The sequence below is a fragment of the Mustela nivalis genome, assembly GCF_964662115.1.
Source record: "Mustela nivalis genome assembly, chromosome: 15".
In the NCBI taxonomy this organism is placed as follows: Eukaryota; Metazoa; Chordata; class Mammalia; order Carnivora; family Mustelidae; genus Mustela; species Mustela nivalis.
Genome location: NC_139034.1, coordinates 25,039,894 through 25,060,863, shown reverse-complemented (window position 1 = coordinate 25,060,863; position 20,970 = coordinate 25,039,894). Strand labels below are relative to the sequence as shown.

General features: G+C 48.5%; 1 long non-coding RNA gene across 2 annotated transcripts in view; it reads left to right on the top strand.

The window, feature by feature from the left end:
• The first annotated feature begins 1,891 nt into the window (after positions 1 to 1,891).
• The window catches only part of LOC309848632, a 248,598-nt gene continuing 229,519 nt past the window's right edge, over positions 1,892 to 20,970 (top strand). Inside the window, exon 1 of one of the 2 annotated variants that reach the window (XR_014303175.1) lies at positions 1,892 to 2,052. This is a non-coding gene — a long non-coding RNA (uncharacterized lncRNA). Of the gene's footprint in view, positions 2,053 to 4,587; positions 4,639 to 20,970 lie in introns of those variants that run through there. The other variant, XR_014303176.1, reaches the window with a different exon arrangement.

The window sequence follows — 20,970 nt, the reverse complement described above, 5'->3', positions numbered from 1 at the left end:
AAAATAAAGAAGGAAAGAAACGAATCCCGAGATAACCAGCATTCATAGTTTGGCAGCCAGCATTCCGTCATGTACATGCTCTTTGTGTAGATGCTTGGAGCTTCCTAGCTAAAGAAACCTAGGCTAGCCCCCTTTTACGAAGACAAATAATCATCCCAAATTTTCATTTACAACACAGATTTTTTCCCAACACCACTTTGTTCAATGTGGAGCACAACCTACACTTGATAATCGCCTTGTAAAAATAGAGAAATGAGTGCATTTGGGACAAGCAGTCTTTGAAGAGCAAGGAGTTGTGGGACATGAAGAAAATATATGATGTAGATACTGAGGAGGGGTTTAACCTGTTCAATCGAGCAAGCTTATCTTGAGTTCCTACTCTGTGGAATGCACGGAAAAGGAGAGATTCTGACTTATTCACTGGGTCTCACAGGCCGGTGATGGCTAACAACTTCTGAAGATGGGGTGGGGGATGGGGGAGTAGGGGAGGGACAAGGCCTAGGGGCAGGACAGGTACTCTAGCCCAGCTCTTGGTCAGAGGGAAGACTTTCTGGAGGAGAAAGCACCTTAACTGGGTCTTGAAGGAATTAACCTGGTGTAGGAAGGATTCCAGGCAGAAGGAACAGTGTACAAAAAGGCATGTAGGTAGGAATAATGTGGTGGATGAGGAAAAGCCACAGACAGTTGAGTATTGCTAGAACTGTGTGTGTGTGTGTGTGTGTGTGTGTGTGGCTGGGTGTGAGTGAGTGTGTGTGTGTGTGTGTGTTTAGTGGAGGGAGAGGGAGAGGAGCTGTCAAATGAAACTGAGGAGGGGCTCAGTTGATTGAGCGTCTGACTTTTGATTTTGGCTCAGGTCCTGATCTCGGTTTATAAGATCAAGCCCCACATCAGGCTCCATGCTAGGTGGCCAGTCTGCTTGAGATTCTCTTCCTCTCCCTCTGCTCCTCCCCCTACTCATGCTCTTGCTCTCTCTCTCTCTCTCTCTAATAAATAAATATATATATTTTTAAATGAAACTGAGGAGACTGGCTGGATCAGGTGGGATATGAGAGTCCAGAACGCAACACATAGCCTGGCAACAATGGGCAGAGCAGTCACATGATAGGTTTGCATCTAGAAAGATCACGCGGGCAGTAGGAGTTGAGCAGAGTGCATCTGAGAGGGCAAGATTGGGGCAGAGAGGAGAACTGGGTCAGAGTCCAGGGCTGGAGCACAAGTGAGCCAAGTGCTGGGGATGGCGTGGAAGGCTGGAAAGGAAAGCAAAGGTTTCAGGAAAAGGGCAGCTGAGGCCAACGAAGAGAGTCTGATCCCAGAGCTCCAGCAGCAGGACTTGACACCTGGGACCACTTTTTTAGCAGGGTACTGAAGAACCAGGAAGCTATCCTCTGCATTTGTGCTCGGGGAGCCAAGGCAATGGAGATAAATTTTGAGAAATTTAAATCTGAGAAAAAGGAAAGAATAAGTTAAAAAATAATACTGGTGTCCCTGAAAAAAGAGCACAGGAAAAATGCACAAAACTGGCTTGGCCTTCTCTTCAGACCTAATCTGGAAATCTACTAAGAGATGTGAGAGGTTTGAAAAGGAGACTAGAGACAGAGTTATGTGTAAAGATTCCAGGGTGGCTGCTCAGATAGCTGGCTCTACCCCAGCTGCCATGAGTGATGGTGGCTGACGGCTCTCACGGAGTCCCTCTCTGGGATTTTCCAGGGCCAAGTTCATGCCTACCTCCAGGGACAGTCTGCACCCAATGAGTGACTGTTATGGTCATGGCCCCTTGACCTAATCTGGGACATTTCTAACATCCACAGGGGTAAGCTGAGGCTTGGATTTTGACAATATTGAAATTCAATGTCTCCCTTCACTCAGTCCTATTTCCTTTACTTCTCCACAGGTCTCAATCTGCTGAGCACTCTTCAGGAATCCTCGTGGACCCAAGTCTCCATCTGAAGTCTGTTTCTTGGAAACCTGATCTGCAGCATTAAAGAAATGAAACCTAGTGAATGGAAGGAGGATGGAGCCAAACCCAGTTCTTCTCTTGAAGGAAGATCAGTGGTAAGAATTTGTCTTATCAGTGAGGTGGATGAAGGTCTGGGGTCCTGAAGCCTGGAAAGTGGTCTGGCCAGGTCCTCAGAGAGCGGGCTTTGACATCAGACGGGCCAGTTGTTAAGGATCTCAGAGCTAGTAGAACTTTTATCTCATAAGAATGAGATATTTAAAAACTAAGATGTGCTACAGAAGTCAACCAGATGAAAATGTGGAAATTGCTCTTATCAATTCAGAGATTTAGAGAAAGGCACATCTGGTGCCTCATCTGTAACACAGAAAGTCATACTTACCTTGCGGTCATGCTCACTTTACATCACGCTTATGTTGTGGGGACAAATGAAATGGCTGCTCTTGCTCTAATTCCTGGTACTCAGTGCACCAAAGGTCTTCCGTGAGTGTCAAGGAATGATGAGAGAGCAACACCAATGGTAGCCGTCATTTAGGGTGGTACTGGCAATAGTCCAGGGTTCAGAATTTAAGGAAAGAAGTATAAAGAATAAGAGCAAAGTATATCATGGAAGAAAGAGAAGGTTATTGCTGCTAGTAGATGAGTGGACTGATCCAAACTACATGTATTCCAATTTCTGATTGATATCCTAGTGTGTCAATTCTATTAAGAACATTTTAAAGCATTTGCTATGAATGAGATGCTAGGGAAAGACCTGACATTTCTGGAGGATCCTAATTCAACTCTGTTAGTGGCTTAACTAATTTATTTTATGAGAAAAAGCCATATGTAATCATTAAATATAGTCCTGACATAGAATCGGTTCTCAAAAAACATTTATTGAATAATGTATATTGTGAGACACTTCGAGTTAAGTATCTCAGAGCTAGTAGAACTTTTATCATATAAGAATGAGATATTTAAAAACTAAGATGTGCTACAGAAGTCAACCAGATGAAAATGTGGAAATTAACTGAGAAAGAATGATGTATTTAGTACAGGGGCTCCGTGAGAGGTGGGAGGATTCAAAATAAGGAACTTCAGAGTTCTGAATGGATTTAACCCTTCTTATCTATGCTCATGAGAGGAGCTACCAGAAGGCAAAAGCAAAGCAAGGCTGCTAAAGAATTCCACATTTGTCTTTCAGTTTTACAGGGCGATTCTTTTAGTTCCTATCCACTGTCCTGGTTATATTGGTTCCCGTGTTGCATTTCCTGAGCATATACCAGCTAAGAGTAAGGGATGAGAGCCAGCTCTGTGTTGGAGAACTTTTCCTTCCCAGGATCAAAATTGTGGACCTGCAGAATCCACGGATGGGATAGACAAAGTGGAGAGGAAGTTAGTCATTACCCGTATCTTGAGTTTTCAAGATCTCAGGTGATACTCTATCCCAGAGGTCATAAGTTCAGATGCCCACAGGGTGAGGCAGGTCATGTCAATGAGGAAAGCAATCTGTGTATAAAGGAAAAAAGAATGGTGGATACATCCTTCAGTAACTGTGGTCCTTCCAGACCATGGACCACTACTAACGACAAAATTAGAGGAATGGAGAACAGATGGGAGTTTACCAAGAGGTCAGGGATGGGATGGCGATGGGCTGGGGCTGGCGTTCATGAAAGATACTCATGGTGACTCAACTATCAGTATCTTGTCTCCATCAATGTCAATATCCTGGTAGTGTTGTGGTACTAGAGTTTGGCAGGATATTACTGTTGGGGGAGATGGGGGAAAAGGAACGTGGGATCTCTCTACACTGTTCTGTGCAATCGCATGTGAACCTACAATTATCTTCAAATAAAAATTCATTTGGAAGAAGGAATGGTGGGAACCACGGGGAACTATAGAGCACATGACCTTTTAAAGGGTGATGAGAGAAAAAAAAATGTTGCTGTACAGTGCAGACCCAAAATGACAAGCACCTGCTCCCAGACTAACCAACCAACTGAACAACAAAGAAATAAAAATGTCTGCTCCCTGGTCTACCTACTTAAGCTATTAAAAAAAAAAAAAAAAAAAAAAAAAGTAACCATTTTAGTTGTTTTTAAAAAATATATTAAAATATATTACATACTCCTCTGCCTTCTTAAGCATAGTATACCAAATATAGCAAAATCATCTCAATGGTTCCTGGAAGCAGGATGCCTTCATGTGCAAATCATAGATAACCTCACTGAGAATGGCTTACGCACTGGGAAAAGGGTATTTGTTTGTGTACGGGGTTGGGATGGAGGGTCAAAATGTTTAGGGCTGTTTGGATGTTCTTACGTAAAGTGCAGCTGCCATTCATTATAAGGTTTATGATTGCTTTTACGATGTTTCATGTCTCTTTTACTGCGGGGCTCATGGTAATGTTTTCTTAATACTGTCAGCTTGCTGGCTTGCCGTGGACTTTCATTTCCTTCTAATTTATTGTGTGCTTGGAAAGTGGGCAACAGAACCTATTGGGACGTGTGTGTGTGTCTCAGAGAGACAGGGAGAGAGAGAGCGAGTGAGAGAGAGAGAGAGAGCAGGAGCTGAGTGGGAATGTGAGGGACCCGGTATTCATTAACCCCGCGGTGTGTAGTCTGGGCAACGTCCATTTTGACTGCCCAAAGCCCCATCTGTTCCAGTTAGCCAAGACTTCCGTGGGGCTGCCTCTTGAAAAGGTAAAACGGAACTCAAAAATAGCAATTGCATGTTGCCTTGCTTCTCTCAGACTGGCCACAATAATACTTCTAAGAGGCAGCTTTGTTAGGGGGCTTAGAACTGAGACTCTGCAGCCAGACCTTGGGGTTCAAATCCTGGTTCAAATCCACATAGCAGCTGTGTGAGTTCGGACAAGTTACATAACTTCTCTTTGCGTGCACAACGGGGATGATGATGATAATACCTAGCTCACAGGGCTGTGGGGAGGCGTCAGTGAGTCGGTATCTGTCAATACTCGGAACAGCACCTGGAACATCGTAAATGCTGTATTTGTTTTTCTATATTAAGCAAGAGTAGCAGCACGAATAAGAAATGTTGCCAGCCACTACTTGCCGTCCTCAAGTCACTGCAATGACTAGCAGGTGTGACAGGTTTTCAGCCATTGGTAGGGTCACAGGAGGCACTTTCCCCCCAGGGTTCCCGGATGACTATTGCCGGGTCTTATGGTAGCACCTGAGCCCTTCCTCTAGACTGTGTCTCTCTGGGAATTTACACTCTAGAGGTTTGGACAAGGAAGAGTAGAAGGTGCACATTGTTTCCTATGATCTTCCTGTGCCTGGGCCTGCCAGTCCTCTGTGCCAAGTATTGCCCTGACCCCCTGTTTGCTGACCCCCATCTGCTGTCCCTCCAGGTACCAATTCCAGACTCCTGGGAGAGACAATCCGATGGCCCAGCCTGGCCCAGCCTGGGCATCAGCTGTGGCTGGGGATGGTGATCTTGAGTCATGTAGACAGGGCTGAGGGGTCTGCACAGAAGGTGGGGGACAGTTACAGAAGGTCATCATCGCGAGTTGGGCAGGTGCTCAGCACTGTGCACACTGCATTGAGGAATCAGAGCAAATACTGGTTTGGGAGCTAAAATGCCTGGGAGCTGCCATGAGCTGCCTACTAACAGAGTGACGTTAGAGGAGCCATTGGACCTGCCCAACCCTCAGTCTTCTCATCTGAAAAACGGGCATGTTTTACTTGTGTTTTTCTTCCCTCACTGGACTGGGACTGGCTACCTGGTTCGCGGGCTCCAGCGTGCAATGAAAACGTGGATCTATTTGTTCAAAAACAACTAAGAATCTAAAGGCGGTGATGGCAGAGCCTGAAACCAAGCGTGGTGGCCTTTTGTGTGGAGTCCTCTGTGGCTGCACAGGTACCCCTGGGAAGCCCATCCCGTACAAGACTGTAAAAATGACTTAATGCAGAGCCTAAGGTGTCATATACATTCACTCACGCTTTTTTGTTGTTTTAGTCTTAAAAGAAGAGAGCTTGGCTACTACTCTCTCTTATGCCCAAAAGAGTTGATCTTCAGCTGATGTGCCCAGGGACAGTCTGGCCTGTTGTCCATAGCTGCATGCATTTGGGCTGTCTAGGGCCTTCACTGTTGAGAATGAGGGGTGCTCTCCAGCCTCCCCCCTGCACACAACTAATGAGAGTGGAAGACAGGTGTCTTCTCCTGCCTCTTGCTCTGTTCTGGCCTTCACCGTGTGAGGATGGACAGCTCCCTGCAGGGAGGTTCAGTGCACGGCTCTGGAGCCCAGCCTTGAGACATCCCTGCCTGAATGCCACCTTCCCCCAGAGCTACCATCTGGGAGCCCTCCCTTGGGACCAGCATGCAGGGTGAGGGGAGTCTTGAGGTAGGTCACCCAGCTTTCAGGGAAGGAACTCCTCCTCCCCTACAGGAGGGGGCGGGGTGGCCTTTTCATCCTTACCATCAAGCACATGTTTTATGCCTTTGGTATATGCTAGCTACTTTGTCCTGTCACTGGAGCGAATACAAAGCTATCAGGTAATTTTACTGTCTACTTACCTTGTCCACTGTTGTTCTTTCCCATTTCTGTCTCTGCAAGAGTCTGGCTTCCCCTGGGTCTGCTTATCTCTTTCTTATCAGAAGGGCCCCTCAAGGTTTTCTCTATCTCCTTGTATCTCTCTCAAGCCCTTGACTTGGGGGGCGGCGCTTATGCCGTGTTGTCCTACGCTTAGCCTTGCCCCCCTCTGTGTCCACTCTGTGCCCAGGTCAGGACCATGGTGTCCGTCATCTGCTCTCAGCCTCTTTCTGGTAGGGCTTATCCCTAACTTCCTTCTGGAACATCCATGTGACCCACTGATGGTTTATCAGCTAATAAAATGGCGTGGAGGAAGGAAAAGAGGAAGCAGGGGAGCAGGAGAAAAGGAACACCGTCTATCCAGAGGAAATTCAAGATAACCACATTCCTCACCTCTGAAATAATGGGAAAACTGTCTAATATTTCAGGGTAGTTTCCTCCTTACAGATGGCTTGCATTCCAGATCCCAAGGCAGCTTCTTGGAGATCAGAGCTTACCTTCCCTAAGTAACAGTGCTAGGCCTGGTGATTCCCAGCCCAGTCCATAGACGCTCTTTGACCACACGGGCCTCGAGGTGTTACACTAATATAGCAAGTTAGCAACATCCAGCCCCATCTGTAACAAGTTCCGTGATGTGTTGATGACATCTTTGTGATAGTGACAGCTCACAGAAGGAGTATAGTCCTCCAGGGACCAGTCCTTTGCATAGTTACTAAAGAAACTTCTCCCTTAAGGTAAGGCTGCTCACCAGATAATGAACATTCTTATAAAGGATGTACCTTTTATGGGAGGCAACACCCTGTTTGGCAAAATTTGCCCAATGGAGGTGAAAATTGTGCTCCAAAGCCAGACTCCCCTGTTGCTTGTTGCTTAGAAGAAATGTTGGAGCATTGGGTATGTGTGTGTGTGTGTGTGTCTCACGAAAAGCCCATTCTGTATGCTCTCACTGCAGCTGCAGACCTCAAGGACTTGACTGTTTTTATAATGATGATGAATCAAAGCAAAGCCTTTGAAGAAAAAAGTTCATTTTGATTTTTCAAGACAAGTCGGCAGCAGCCCCAGAGACTCCCCAATCCTTTCTGCCCTGTGTTCCCTGCTCAGAGCTTTACATTCATGGCTGTTTGCCGTAACTGGAAAAGGCCTCCTTCTCTAGAAAGCTAAGTGGATGCAAATGGATTTAGAATTGTCAGCTTGGAACAGTCTCCAGTGGCTGGGGGCCCCGAGACAACTCTGATGGCCCTGACAGGTCCGCCCTTGCACCTCCTCGGGAAAGCCGCTGCCTGGGCACGCTCCTTGCCATCTGTAGCTATCTGGGACCTCGCTTCTATTTATGAGGCTGCAGGAGATGAAAGCAGAAGCCACGTTAATTATTGCAAAGTGCTTTTTACTTTTAAAGTGCTTCGCTAGCGTTAATTAGTTATTCCTACTTACAGCACTCTGATGAGGTAGGTCAGAATTATTACCCCTTTTCTACTGTGGAGGAAATGAAGATACAGACATTTAATGACTTCCCCAGGGACCTGGGGAAGTTGGTCGCTTAGACAGAGTTAGGTTTTCAATGGGATGTGTCTGGCTTCCTCCCGGGGTGTACCTTGCTGCCACAGCTAATATCCTGAGGGCTTCTTAGATAGAGATGAGATCTGCCTAGCACTGTGTGAAGAAGTTGGATTTGCCAGAGGCTCAGGCAGTTGGAAACAAAGGGGAGAGGTCACTGTTCTTGGGCCCTTACCCCCTTGAAAGCAGAGGAGGCTTGCTCCTGGTCACGCGTCCTATGGTTATGATGTAGGAGGGGAGGGACACAAAGTACGGGGTTGAGCGCTGTCGTGAGGCACGCGCTTTCTGGGTTGTTTCTCAGCCCCGTGAGGCAGGAAGCAGGGGTGCTGATGAAACTGCCTGCCTGTTCTTGGGTAGAAAGTGAGTGCATGTTGGGAAAAGGGCTTGCCACGTATTAGGGCCGCAGCGGGAGAAAGGGGTTTTTGGCCGTTCCAGTTACTGGGAAAATGGTTCTTCGTGCCTATTCCCCATCTGTAGGTTGGAGGTGATAAACAGTCCTGGCGTGGCATTCTGACTTCCCTTGGGGGCCCACTGGTCACTTGTGGGCCGGGATCCTTTCCTGTGCTAGCAGAGAAACCAATGGTCCTTTTTCTGTAGGCGCCTGTGCTGGACTGTCCATTGGTCCATCACTAGTTGGGTGATCTAGTAAGTTCATGGCTTGGTGTCTCGTTTCCTTATACATCAAGTGGGACAATAATAATATTGCTCCTAGTATGAGGATCCAATGAGTGAGGACAGTGAAAGCACTTCAGGCAGAGCCAAGTCAGCTGTTCTTACTAACTTCAGCATGTATGGGAGACAGAGGACACTCTGCCCTGGTTATAAGGGAGCACGATGAGATTCAGTTCATCTCCCTGGAGCGCGGGAGAGCCAGGGGTGGTTGGAAGACTTCTACTGATGCCTCCCTCCTTTCTCAAAAACTTGTTTGTGGATCAGTGGACAAGAAAAACATAACTCTAATAAAGGAGTAGGTTCCTTGCTACCTACTGAATGCATTCCACATGCCCGAGCGAGGACTTCACTGGGACAGGATCTAGCCTAACTTACCATGACAGCCCTGCCCCCCCCCCAGACACACACACACACACACACAGACACACACACACACACAGACACACACACACACACACACACACACACACACACACAGGCACACACACACACACACACACACAGTAGTCACGTCCTGTGTGCCTCCTGAGTGTGGAGCCACAAGAGCCTCCATCCCTGTCCCTCCACCCGCATGTGGACGCACTGGCTCTGGATAGTTCTCGTTGCTTCTATGCACCTTGAACTGTCACGATTTCAGTTCTCATCAGTGTTGTTCTCTCTTCATTTCTTCCAACAAGACCCGTTTCCTAGGTCGCCTCCCTGTGAATGCTTTCCTGACTCCTCCCCTCTTTCCCTGTCAAATCGCCTCTTCTCTGTGGTATGTAGGTTGCCCATCGGATTTAGCCCGGCCACCCGTCTTGCTCCCTCGCATCCCTCTTCCAGATGGTGCTGGAGTGAGAATTCTGAAAGCCCAAATCGAGACCTCATCTCTCTGTTTAGCCGGCTGCTAGAACTGCATGTGAGACACTTATGCTCTGCACGGCCCTCCTCACAACAGCCCGAAGATGGGTATCATCATGTCATTTTGCAGATGAAACCATGGAGGCAGAGACAGATGAAGTATTTCACCAGAGGTTATACCTTAGTAAGGGCAGGGATTCCATGTGAAGTCTGGATGGCCCCCCAAACCAGTGCCCTGATCCTCTACCTACATAGCCTTACTGTGCTCCCCCCTGCCCTTCTCCCCACTTAAAAACCAGAAGCAAGAAAGAGCCACACTGCTCAGCAGATGGTGAAGCCTAGGCCTGAGGTCCAGCCCTGCCCATGTACCCCATGGCCTGATCCAGTGATTAGCGTGGCACTACCCACTGTGCCCCACACTAGAGCTGTGGCCTTGTCACTTCTTCTGCCTTTGCCTGGAATGTCTATCTGCTCAACCGCTGCTGAACTCTTGAGTAGCTCAAGTGTTGTTTCCTCTGAGAAGCCTTCCCTCCCTGCTGCTCTCTCCAGTCACTCGGGATAATTCCGGGCTCCCTTGCTCCCCTCAGGCCTTCCCAGCACCACCCCGTGGGTAGCTGTTGGTTTGCGCGCCCTCCCAGAGGCTGTGGGCTTTGCTGTCTACAACCTTGTATCCCTGAGCCTAGCACTGGATCTGACAAAGAGCATGGGCACCCTGAGTCCTGTGGAAGGAATGAAGAGTTACATAAACGGTGTGATTGCAGCTTCTATAGAGTGGGTCCAGCAGATTCCCACGGTGCTAGGCCAGTGAGGATCGTTCTGGGAGAGACCAACGACATCTTCCTACCTCTAGCAAACATGACTGGTTCTACCGCAGATCACCTTATAGCTGTGAGGGCGGTTCAAGTCTGTCCTTGGACACCAGGGAATTGGATGCCAGACTTTTCCCTGGAGATCATTTTGCACAACTCTGCAACTCTACCCTCCTGAGTAGCAGAGAGATTAAGTGACTTGCGTAAGGACCCTGCACCTAAGGGACAGGACCCAGTGGCCCTTTTGGTTTCTGGTCTGGAGCACACTGCTTGGCCTTTGAGAGGGTTCACTGAGGGCAGGATGGGTTTTGAGATCTTTGAGACCATCTGCTGAAGCTGATAGCACAGCAACAGCCCTCCTTCAGAGCCTCTGGGCTGCTTGGGTACCTGAGCTACAGGCGGGACAGGAAGTAATACTTGCAGAGTTTTAGCCCCAAAACCTCAGAAACTTTTTGATGATGCATTAAATGTCAAGCACTTTGTTGAGAGAAGAAGAAAAAAGAAAACCACCCAGGTATCAGCATTTGTTACTGGGACGACAGGAGAGCCTCAGTAATATCACAGGAAGTCATACTGTCAAAATACAGAGAGGCCAGTGTCTAGGGGACCACACCTTATAATAACTGTACTTGACTACAAAAGAGTTTTCACAGGCTCCTTCCCAGGTGGGGCCGGAGGGGGAGGGGATGAGAAGACAGCGGAGTCTACCATGTGGGCATCTTTGCTACGTAGTAGGAGCTCAGCGAACATGGCTCAGTGAGCAAAACCGTTGCATTTGCAAGTCCCTCTGCATCTTTCCTCTCTGTCATGCGCCCGTGAGTGTTGCACAGCCGCCAAAAAAGGCAGCAGGAGCGGTTCAAGGGCACTCACAAAAATCTCTAAAAATAAAAGGGTCTTATTTCATCTCCTTAGCATCAGGGCAGTGCCCGGGGCAGCGTTTTCTGTGCGCAACCCCCCAAGGAGGCAGGTGCCCTGCAGCCCACCCCGCCTGTGCCCTGCCCCTGGACGGTGAGGCTCGGGAGGACAGCGGTGGGCAGGAGGGGACCCACTGTGAGCTCTGATGGTGCTGTCCAGCGTTCCCCTGGAGGACACAGTTCTTCATCCCTGAGCACTGAGAAACCCTTACCGCTTGCTTCTCTCCGTGGCTCCCTGCCTGCCTGTCCGCTCAGCCCACGGTGGCCTGGGGCTGTGGCTTCCTTGCGTGACTTCCCGTGCCTGCTCAGAGGTTCTCAAGCTTGCCCGGGGCCCTGAGCGCCTCCCGTTGGGAGTCCGAGCTGGGGCCTTGTGCCACAGGGACTGCTTGTGGGCCAGCGGAGGTGGTGCGGGTGGGCATGCCTGCCTGCTCTGGGCCGTTGCCCCTGGGTTAGCCCGTCGGATGGCGCAGCTACGCATAGACGCGGCTGGCTCATGCAGGTGGAGGGCTCCCTGGACGCCAAACACCGTGTGCCTTAGGTTTCTTTCCATTTGAATCCTGTCCAGTGGGTTTTTGAAACCCCATTTTTTGAGCTCTGGGGACTTGTGCACCCTGTGCTGGGACCCTGTCCAAGAAGGGGAAGTCCGGGAGCTGAGAGAACTGGGAAGGGGTCTGGCTCACTCCCAAACCCTTACCTCCATGGCCCCAAAAGCCTGGCTTTGCAGGCACTGATTCTCTTGAGACCTGGGCCCAGGTGACCAGCAGAGTGGGGACCCCTGGGACGGTTGTCAGCTTCCCTGTATAGTCAGAGATGTTAGAATCAGGGCAGTTGGGCTCACCCCTCACCTGGGTTCCAGATAAAAAGAAAATAGAGCCTCCTCTTTTTTTTTTTTTTTTCTTTCTCTAGCCCTTAGCTAATCAGCTTTTTAAGATGCATGTGCTTTTCTTTTGTCTTTTGTTTCTAAATGACACTTTATACTAAATGCCAATATTTGGAATTTTGTAGAACTTGGCCTTTGATTCCAAGCCTGTTTGGGTTGAGATATTCCTTTTCTGTGACCAGTAGGATTTCAAGGTTTTTGTGTTTGTTCTGTTTTCCAGTCATGCCTTGCTGTCTTTTCTTTATGTGATAATTTAACAAGTCTTGGTCCACTTTGAAATGATTCTGCAGGTCGCGGGTTCAAAGGTTAACAGCAGCAAAGCCTTCAGGGGCCCTCTGCTGAGACAGCCTGCGACAGGAGCACCCGGCCCCACCACCCCAACGGGCCTTATCTGGGGGTCAGCTCTGGGGATTGGCAGGAAGCCCCTGATCCGGGAGCTGAAGTACTCCCTGCTGTGTGCTCCTTCCCTGACGACAAAATCTAGGGCTCCCCTATTTCCACTTTGGCTCCGTACAGCCTTTTCTAGTGACCACCCACAACTGGTGAGCTGAATTTGCCCTCTACACTCAGATCAACCAATTTTCCTAGCCATGCACACCTGATATCTTTATCTCTGAGTTTCTCCATCAACTCTCAGCTCTGACAAAATAGCCTTTGTGATCTGAGATGCTCTCTCCTGAGGCTGAGTTCTCTGACCGTCCTGCTGGCCACTGCAAATTAACTTCAGTTAATCAGTTAAAGAGATTATTAGGCTAAAAGTAAACAGATGAAGATATTCTAGTTAATTAATGAGAAAGAAGTTAAAAGTTGAAAGGAATCTCCTCGACTTTTAATTTTTTTAACCGGTGGGTGGAATCCATTTCCCCTCTCTATGTACTGACACCAGCAGCTGGACAATGACTGGGGGCGAGGTCAAGGCTACTGTGCGGTCCCTGTGCTCCCAGGCCATCCTCATGTATCTGAGAGCCACTGCCCTGACCTGGTCACTTCCACAGCCACCTGAACGAGGCAGGGACCTACATGCAGCTCCCTAATTCACAAGCAATCTCTTTGCCTTTCAGGGTTTTTTCTTTTCTTTTCTTTTCTTTCTTTTTTTTTAAATAGACTCTGTGCCCAGAGATCTTGGCCTGAGATCAAGGCCTGAGCTAAGATCAAGAGTCAGATGGGACGCCTAACCGACAGAGCCACCTAGGCGCCCTTTTGCCTTTCAGTTTTATTTATTCATTTGTGTACTTATTAAAAAGATTTATGTATTTATTTGAGAGGGAGAGATGTGGAGAGAGTCTTAAGCAGACTTCATGCTGAGCACAGAAACTACCATGGGGCTCGATCCCGCAGCCCTGAACCCAAGAGTTGGGCACCTGACTGTGCCACCCACGTGCCCCTGCCTTTCAGTTTTAAAATGACCTAAACAGCTCCTTAATTGTTACACACTTCTACAAGACTGAGTTGTTAGCGTCTCAAACTGGGATTCTCCTTAACTGAATCCAGGCTGTTCTTCCAAACCTGCTCTCACTCCTGTGCTCACTATCCACTGCCAGCCTCTGGCCTATCAGGTAGAGAGACCGCAGAGTCACCTTGTCCCTATCCCCACCCCCACATCCCCCTTTCCGTCCTTACTGGCTGGCCATCATGCCTCAGCCTCCCTCCTTGGTCATTGCGAGTCTTCTAGATGATTTTAGTATCTTTAGTCTTTATAGTCTGGTCAGAGTTAGCTTAAGACACGGGCCAAATATTACCTCCCTCTCTTATGGTAGCAATGTTCTGACCCTTTCTTGTTCTCAGAGTTTTCCCAGGTTGGCCCACCTGGCTTCCAGCCACCTACCAGCCGTGCTTTGGCCACATCACAAGCTCTCCTGGTTCCTGGTTTTGCTTATGCTTTCCCCTTAACCTGACTGTTCTCGTCCTGGGAAGCCTACCCATCAGCAGAGGCCAACTCCGCTGCGAAGCCTTTTTTGGTTCTCCTAAAATCAGTGAATTGTTCAGTCCTGGAGGGCTGTCGGCACTTTCCCCGCCCCTCTTTACTTCTCTTTGCTGTGTATTACTGCCGGTCTCTCTAAGACACTGGACTGTCCGCTCCCAGGGGGCCAGGGCTGGGCTAGCTCACCTGTGTGTCTGTGCGTTGACTGCATGCTCACTGTGCACTCCTCGGTCTGGCCGTGGCTTCCGTAACTGTCTGCAACATGCTGGAGTCCTTGCTGTCCCCCTTTAAAGGGCATGGGGGGTTTCCCTAGAAACTGCCACTTCAAAGCCATTCAGAAAAAAAATTAGAGCTAAATCAGGCAACATTGTTTACCTCTCAAGAAGATGGCTTTGGTGTTCCTTCCTGCACCTGTGAGAAGCTCCAGTGCGACCTTGACCGTTCCTTTTCTAGCAGTGGAGCTTGGGTCCGGGAGGGTGTGTGAGGGTGTCCAGACAGGCACGGCCAGCTGGGGCAGACCTCCAGGCAGGGCTGCTCTCATTCTATGCCCCGCCTGGGGAAAAGAGATGCCAAGTCGTACCTGGATTGCCGACCTAGGCACCCCCTTCTGAACTTGTCTGCCCAGGGGGGATGTTTATAACTCTTCTACCTGGATGGTACGCCTTTCTTTTGATCCACAGAGAGGCTTTGACGTGTGCTCTTGCCTTCTGTAAGTGACTACATTTTCTTTTTCCTCCTAAAATCTCAGCAAGGGGCTGCCCTGGGTTGCCTCCTGTGTGGGAACTTGCCCTTGATCCTTGCTCTTGAGAATCTGCGTTTTCACAGCAGCCCTTTGTGGTAGGTAGGTCCGTGCCTCCTTTGGCCGCCACGGAAAGAGATGTGGCCACTATGAGTCCAGCGTGAGACCAGACCCTTAAAGCCACGTTAGACTCAGACAGGCAAAGTAAACAGATGGGCGAGGTGGCCATCCCTGAGTTTTTGCTCTGCTTCACCCATCCCTGGTGGTCAGTGGATGAAATATTTAAAACTTGGATTTGTAGTTCATCGACTGATTGAACAATGGGGCTTTATGGAGCCCTTCCCATGGGCCCGTGTCTTCTCGGCCTGTTTAATAGAGGGAAAAGCTGAGAGACAGCATAGAAGCTGCTGTCGACCAGAGCCCAAGTCGATCTGGACTGCCTCGGAGAGCTTCTTGTGCTGAATTGTGGGGTGTTACTGCTGTGCCAGCAGCTAAGGACACGGGTCTTCTGTGGTCGGTGGATTTTTCCTACTTTTTTTTCTCACTTTCTTGATTCTGACAGCTCCCCGTCCTTGCCTGGCCCCAGCAGGTTGTACAAACACGACAAACTGACAGCCAGGTGGGCCCAAGACGAGCGATCAGAAGGCCAGAGTTGCAGGATGGATGGGCCTTCTGGGTGACAGGGTGCTGGCCTTTTCCCAGCCATTACTTAGCAGTCGGGAGGCGTGTGTCCTGACGTATGGGCTGCAGTCGGGGGAGGGGGCCCTGACAAACAGTCTTCATTCACTGGGCTCTGCCGCCGGCTCCCTCACGGGCGTCACATGGGGCCCGATGAAAAGAGCAGGGGGTGCCCGCCAGGGAGGCCCGTCCAGGGGCTTTCTTCCCGGCAGCGCTGTTCCCTGCGCTTGCCAAGTCCCACGAGTCAGCAAACTGGAGAAGCGTTTTCAAAGCGAGGCCTTTGCCCTCCTTGGCAGGTTCCTCAAAGCCTGCCTTGCTCTTGCTGCGCCTGGGAGATCCTGTAAAAGGCTCTTTTTGTTCATGCTCCTCAATGGGGACATCCTCGGGGAGCCGTTCGAGAGGCCCAGTGTGAGCTGGAGGACACTTGAGGCAGGACCACTTGGGTGGGCAACAGGAGGGAGCAGGCCAGGCCGCTGGGGAAGAGGAGAACGCAGGGCGGGGGCCGGGCATGGAAGGCGTCTGGAAAACGTGGAGCCTGTTCCTAGGAAGAGCGTTTAAGAATTGAGAAACTTTCAGAGGCTGGAGGCAAGGAGCGCCAGTCCTTTTTTTTTTTTAGCTGCACTGCAGTGTTTGGTATACAAATAACACCTCAGTTCTGCGGCAGTGGTCCTCAGGAACAGACAGAAGGAGAAATTGCCTTGGAACTTAGGGACTTCAAGATAGAGTGAGATATATATATATCTCCACCCCCAGGCCTTAACTGACGATTTTTCACCGAAAGGTGGGTCTGTCATCAGTTCTGAAATAAAGGCCACCTGTGGCTCATGTGAAAGTGATTAATACTGGAGCCCAGCATGGAAATCATGGGTGATGGCCCAGAAATCATTGTCAAGCACAAATACTGTTTGTACTTATACAAACAGCATTCTGGGACCACGAGGCGATCCCTAGGTCCACCCTACACTTCATCTCTGGCAAACATTTGTAACTGACATCTTTTCATAGTGAGCATGGTAGTTCTCTAAGTCAGTTACAGTCACCTTTGAAGCTGTCTTGCCTTAGTTTATTTATAAAAATTGATTATAAAATGTTGAGCTAGCTGAGGGTTTGTATGTGTTTATAAAGCATAACAAAGGAATTTTATTCGGACTTGATAGAAGGTGAATTAACAGACTATTCCCTAAGTTCTGTAAGAATGGTGAAGAAGAAATGAATGATTTTTCTCCTCAACAGTCCTTGGTACGTGCTGCCCCCTCCCCAAACCAAGGAACCAGGCTAACTAAAAACAACAAAAGGACCTCTTCAGTATCGTGTTTAGTCCAGTTTGCACAAAATTTCGTACCTGCCTTTATGACCTAACATTTCCCACATTGTTTAAATGGATTTGGGCATTATCTTTCGAACACGCCATTTCCAAGGAAGAGCTGAATTGGTTTGCTTTTGCAGTGCGTTTACAAAGCAGGCTATCAAACTGGTTCACAGGCAAAACAGAGGCCCTGGAAAGACGATATACCTTCCTTCCTGAGGCAGATATTTCAGGATTGGGGAAGCAGGGTTTCCTGTGTTCTCACAAGGGGCTGAGATAAAGAAACCCAGGGCAGTTTCAGAAAGAATTGAGCCTGGAATGAGCATGAGGCAATTCTTTTGTGTACGGGGCCCCACTCTGCAAGGAGAGGCCGGCCCGGCCAGAGACAGAGTATGGACAGGATGTGACGTGGCATGGGATAGGGTTTGGAGCCAAGACAGTTCTCAAAGCCTAGGATGTTAAGGAGCAGGTCTGTAGGACTCCCTGGGAAGTGCAGCAGGCCCCCCTCTTCTCCTCAGCCAATCCCCAGGGTGCCAGGCCTTGATGGTGTGCTCAGCAGCGGCTGACCTCTGTCCCCCGCCCCCCCCCAAGAGCACCAGCCTCCCTGTGCCCTGTGGGCAGGTTAAGTTCGTCTCCACTATTTTTTTAATATGTTCGACAAAAGGCAAAACAGAGAAGTAGACAGACTTTGCCTTCTGTGTATTTCCCCATCCTCATCCAGTTTCCCTTTTTGTATTTTCCCCACCCTCTTCCTTGTCACACAACGTAGGAACGCCTTCGACATAAATAAACGTAATTTGAACATTTCCTTCATCTAAAGATCCTGGTGTCTGTCTGATCCCTTGGGCTCTTGCAGAAAGTTACTGCATTAAAAAAAGTCCATAAAGAACCTCCCCCACCCCCCACCTCCTGGCAACTACGAAATGCCACATAATAACTAATAATAATAACAATAATAATATAGTCGAAAGGAAGGGAAAATCGAATAACATAATACAAAATTTCATATTGACTGGGAGGGTAGGTGTTGGGGAGGCAGGAGGGAAATGGGAAGAAAGATAAGATCACTAGTTTTCTCATCTTTCTTCTTTGGGAAATAATAGATACTATTTGATTTTTGGCACAAATTGAGAAATAAAAATTTAAGCATCTGATTTAAGATAGAAAAGGTAGTTAGTATTAAAGTTCAGACAACATGGTAAAAGAAAGCCAAGAACATAAAAGTGAAGCACAAAAAGGGAAACAAATATTTAAGATGATAGCATTGTGCCAAATGTATAATAATAATAAATGTAAATGAGATCAACTCATTTATTAAAAGAAATAAACTCACAGAATGGGTAAAAAAGCAAACAAACCTTAAATACAACTATGTACTGTCTTAAAATATATATATATATATACCTAAAACAGAGTGACTCAGAATCAGAGATAGTGCTTAAGCTCCCAGAAATATCTCTCTAATGGTGGAATTCCAGGCACTGTGGCATCTGGGAGGGGTAGATATTTTTGGACTAAGCTTTCCTAGCCTCTAAAATCAGACCATGTGGTTGCCAGCTCATGAGACCAGCCCTGTGTGCATCAGTGTTTGTTCTAGATTTGGGAGCCTCCGAAGGGCAGGGGCTGTGTCTGCTTTGGTTAATTCCAGGCATTTCAGAGAAGGATCACGTGAGGACATACTTTCTGATGTGAAAGGACACAGAAGTGGCGGGTGGGAGACACTTGTCTGTGCCGTCTGTTAAGGTAGTGTCTTTGGTGAAGTCTCTCAGGAAGTAACTATTTTGGGCCTTGAATGTGCTATTTGATATCTGCAAGCATTTGTATTTAATGGCTCCAGGCTTGGTTTGTCAGGCTTGCCCTATGTGTCATGATTTCTGAGAGGCTGAGTTAGACAGACCTGGGCTGGACCACCAGCTCTTCCCCTTACCCACTGTGAGAACTTAAACTCTCCAACCATCAGGGGCACCTGGGTGGCTCAGTGGGTTAAAGCCTCTGCCTTCAGCTCAGGTCATGATCCCAGGGTCCTGGGATTGAGCCCCACATCGGGCTCTCTGCTCAGCGGGGAGCCTGCTTCCCCCTCCTCTCTCTCTGCCTGCCTCTCTGCTTACTTGTGGTCTCTATCAAGTAAATAAATAAAATCTTAAAAAAAAAAACCTCTCCAACCATCAGTTATTTCAACTGTACAGTATGTTCATTCATTCATTCATTCATTCAATAAGTTTTCGTTGAAAACTTTCTCTATGGCAGTCTCTATTCTGGATGCTGTGGATACGATGCCTCTGCTCTTCTGTAACTCATAATGGACTAGGATATAACATAAACAGCAACAACAACCAGCAGACACATTCATAGTATGTCAGGTGAGGTAAGCAATATGCAGGAAAGCCAAGTGGAGTGCTGGGACAGAGTGCTTGTGATGCCTGTGAGTGTGTGCCTGTCCCAGCTGCTCATGTAGATCGCGTGTGCAAGGAGAGTATCCCGGAGGACTGGCCTTCGACAGGGGAATGCACTGAGAGAGCCCTGAGAGGCTACAGTGAGAAGACTAAGGCAGGAGAAAAGGAGCTGGAGGGGGATGAGCAGGGAGAGGGGTAACATTTGGGGACAGAGACTTCCTGGGAGTCACCTAGGATCCTCTAGGCCATCATCAGGCCTTTGGATCTGCCAGGAGCCAGCTCAGAAACCAGGAGAGGGTTTGAACCGAGCAGCGGTAAATCAGATTTATATTTTAGAAAGGTTCCTCTGGCTCCTGAGTTGAAAATAGATCCACTCGTCAGAAGTGGCTGCATGAAGAGTAGTTCAGAGAGATGGCGGAGATGGTCGGATGTGCTTGATGCTGGATCTGTTTTAAAGGCAGAGTTGGCACGCTTTCAGATGCACTGGGCGTGGGATGAAAAAGAAGGAAGGCAAAGATGACTCCAAGTTTATGTTTTTTTTTTTTTTAAATTTTATTTATTTATCTGACAGAGAGATCACAAGTAGGCAGAGAGTCGGGGTGGGGGGGGAGGGGAAGCAGGCTCCTCACTGAGCAGGGAGCCTGATGTGGCACTTGATCCCAGGACACTGGGATCATGACCTGAGCTGAAGGCAGAGGCTTAACCCATTCAGCCATCCAGGCACCCCCAGCTTTGTGTTTTGTTGGCTGAGCCACTCACAGAAGTAGCTGCTGTCGCGAGGAGGGGAAGAAGCAGATCAGGTCAGCAGTCTGAGTTTAGTCATATGACATGGCTGTTGGATACAGAAGTGGAGACATTCAGTCAGAACTTGGAAATGAGACTGGGACTCAAGGGGTGAAGCTGGGAAGGAGACAATAAAGATAAAAAAAAAAAAAAAAGACTTGGGCCCAGGTGACATCCCATATGGGGTGATGTAGATAGAGAAGGAAACAGGCTTGTGCCCTGGGTCGCTTCACCATTTAGGGGCCAGAAAGATGAGAAGGAACTATCTAGCACAGGAGCAGCCAGTTGGGTGGGAGGGAAAACAAGATTGGAGGATTGGGGAAGCCAAGTGAAGTAAAAGTTTAAGGGGAGCTGTACCAAACGCTGCTGGTGGCCAAGTGAGGCGAAGCCTGGAATTGGCAATATTCTGAGGATTAAATGAAATAATGTTTGTACAGCCCCAAGCACACAGAGCAAATATTTAAGAAATGGTAGCGCTCCCCAAGCTTGACTGGTGCCTGGATTTCACAGAGATGCCTTCCTTTCTGAGAAGGTGCCTGGGAGCAGGGTTTCACTTTGGTGGAGGGTACGGGGAGAGAGGAAGTACGCTGGATGTGGGTGCGAAGAGAGGTTGCCACAGATGGGAGAAGGAGTCTGGGAAGATGGAAGAGGGTCTCTGTGGAAGATATGTTTCTGTGTTTGAGGTTCTCCAAGACTGGCTCCTGGCATGAGAATCCACACTGATGATGTATTGAGTAGGCTGCAATCATTTACTCATCTTTGGACACCCATCTTACATCTGGGTCTGTTTCTGGAAGGTTCTGAGCCTACTGAGAATTGGCTGGTGGGCTGTCCTGGGCTTACACATTGAGTCACTCCACCCGATGGCTTTATGTCTTGGCTGGGCACAGGCCAGGTACTACACACATGCTCAGTGACAAGTGGCCAAATGATGAAGTGGGTGTTGTGTATCTTCATTTTTTCCCATTTCCTCTTTGGGTTTTATTTATT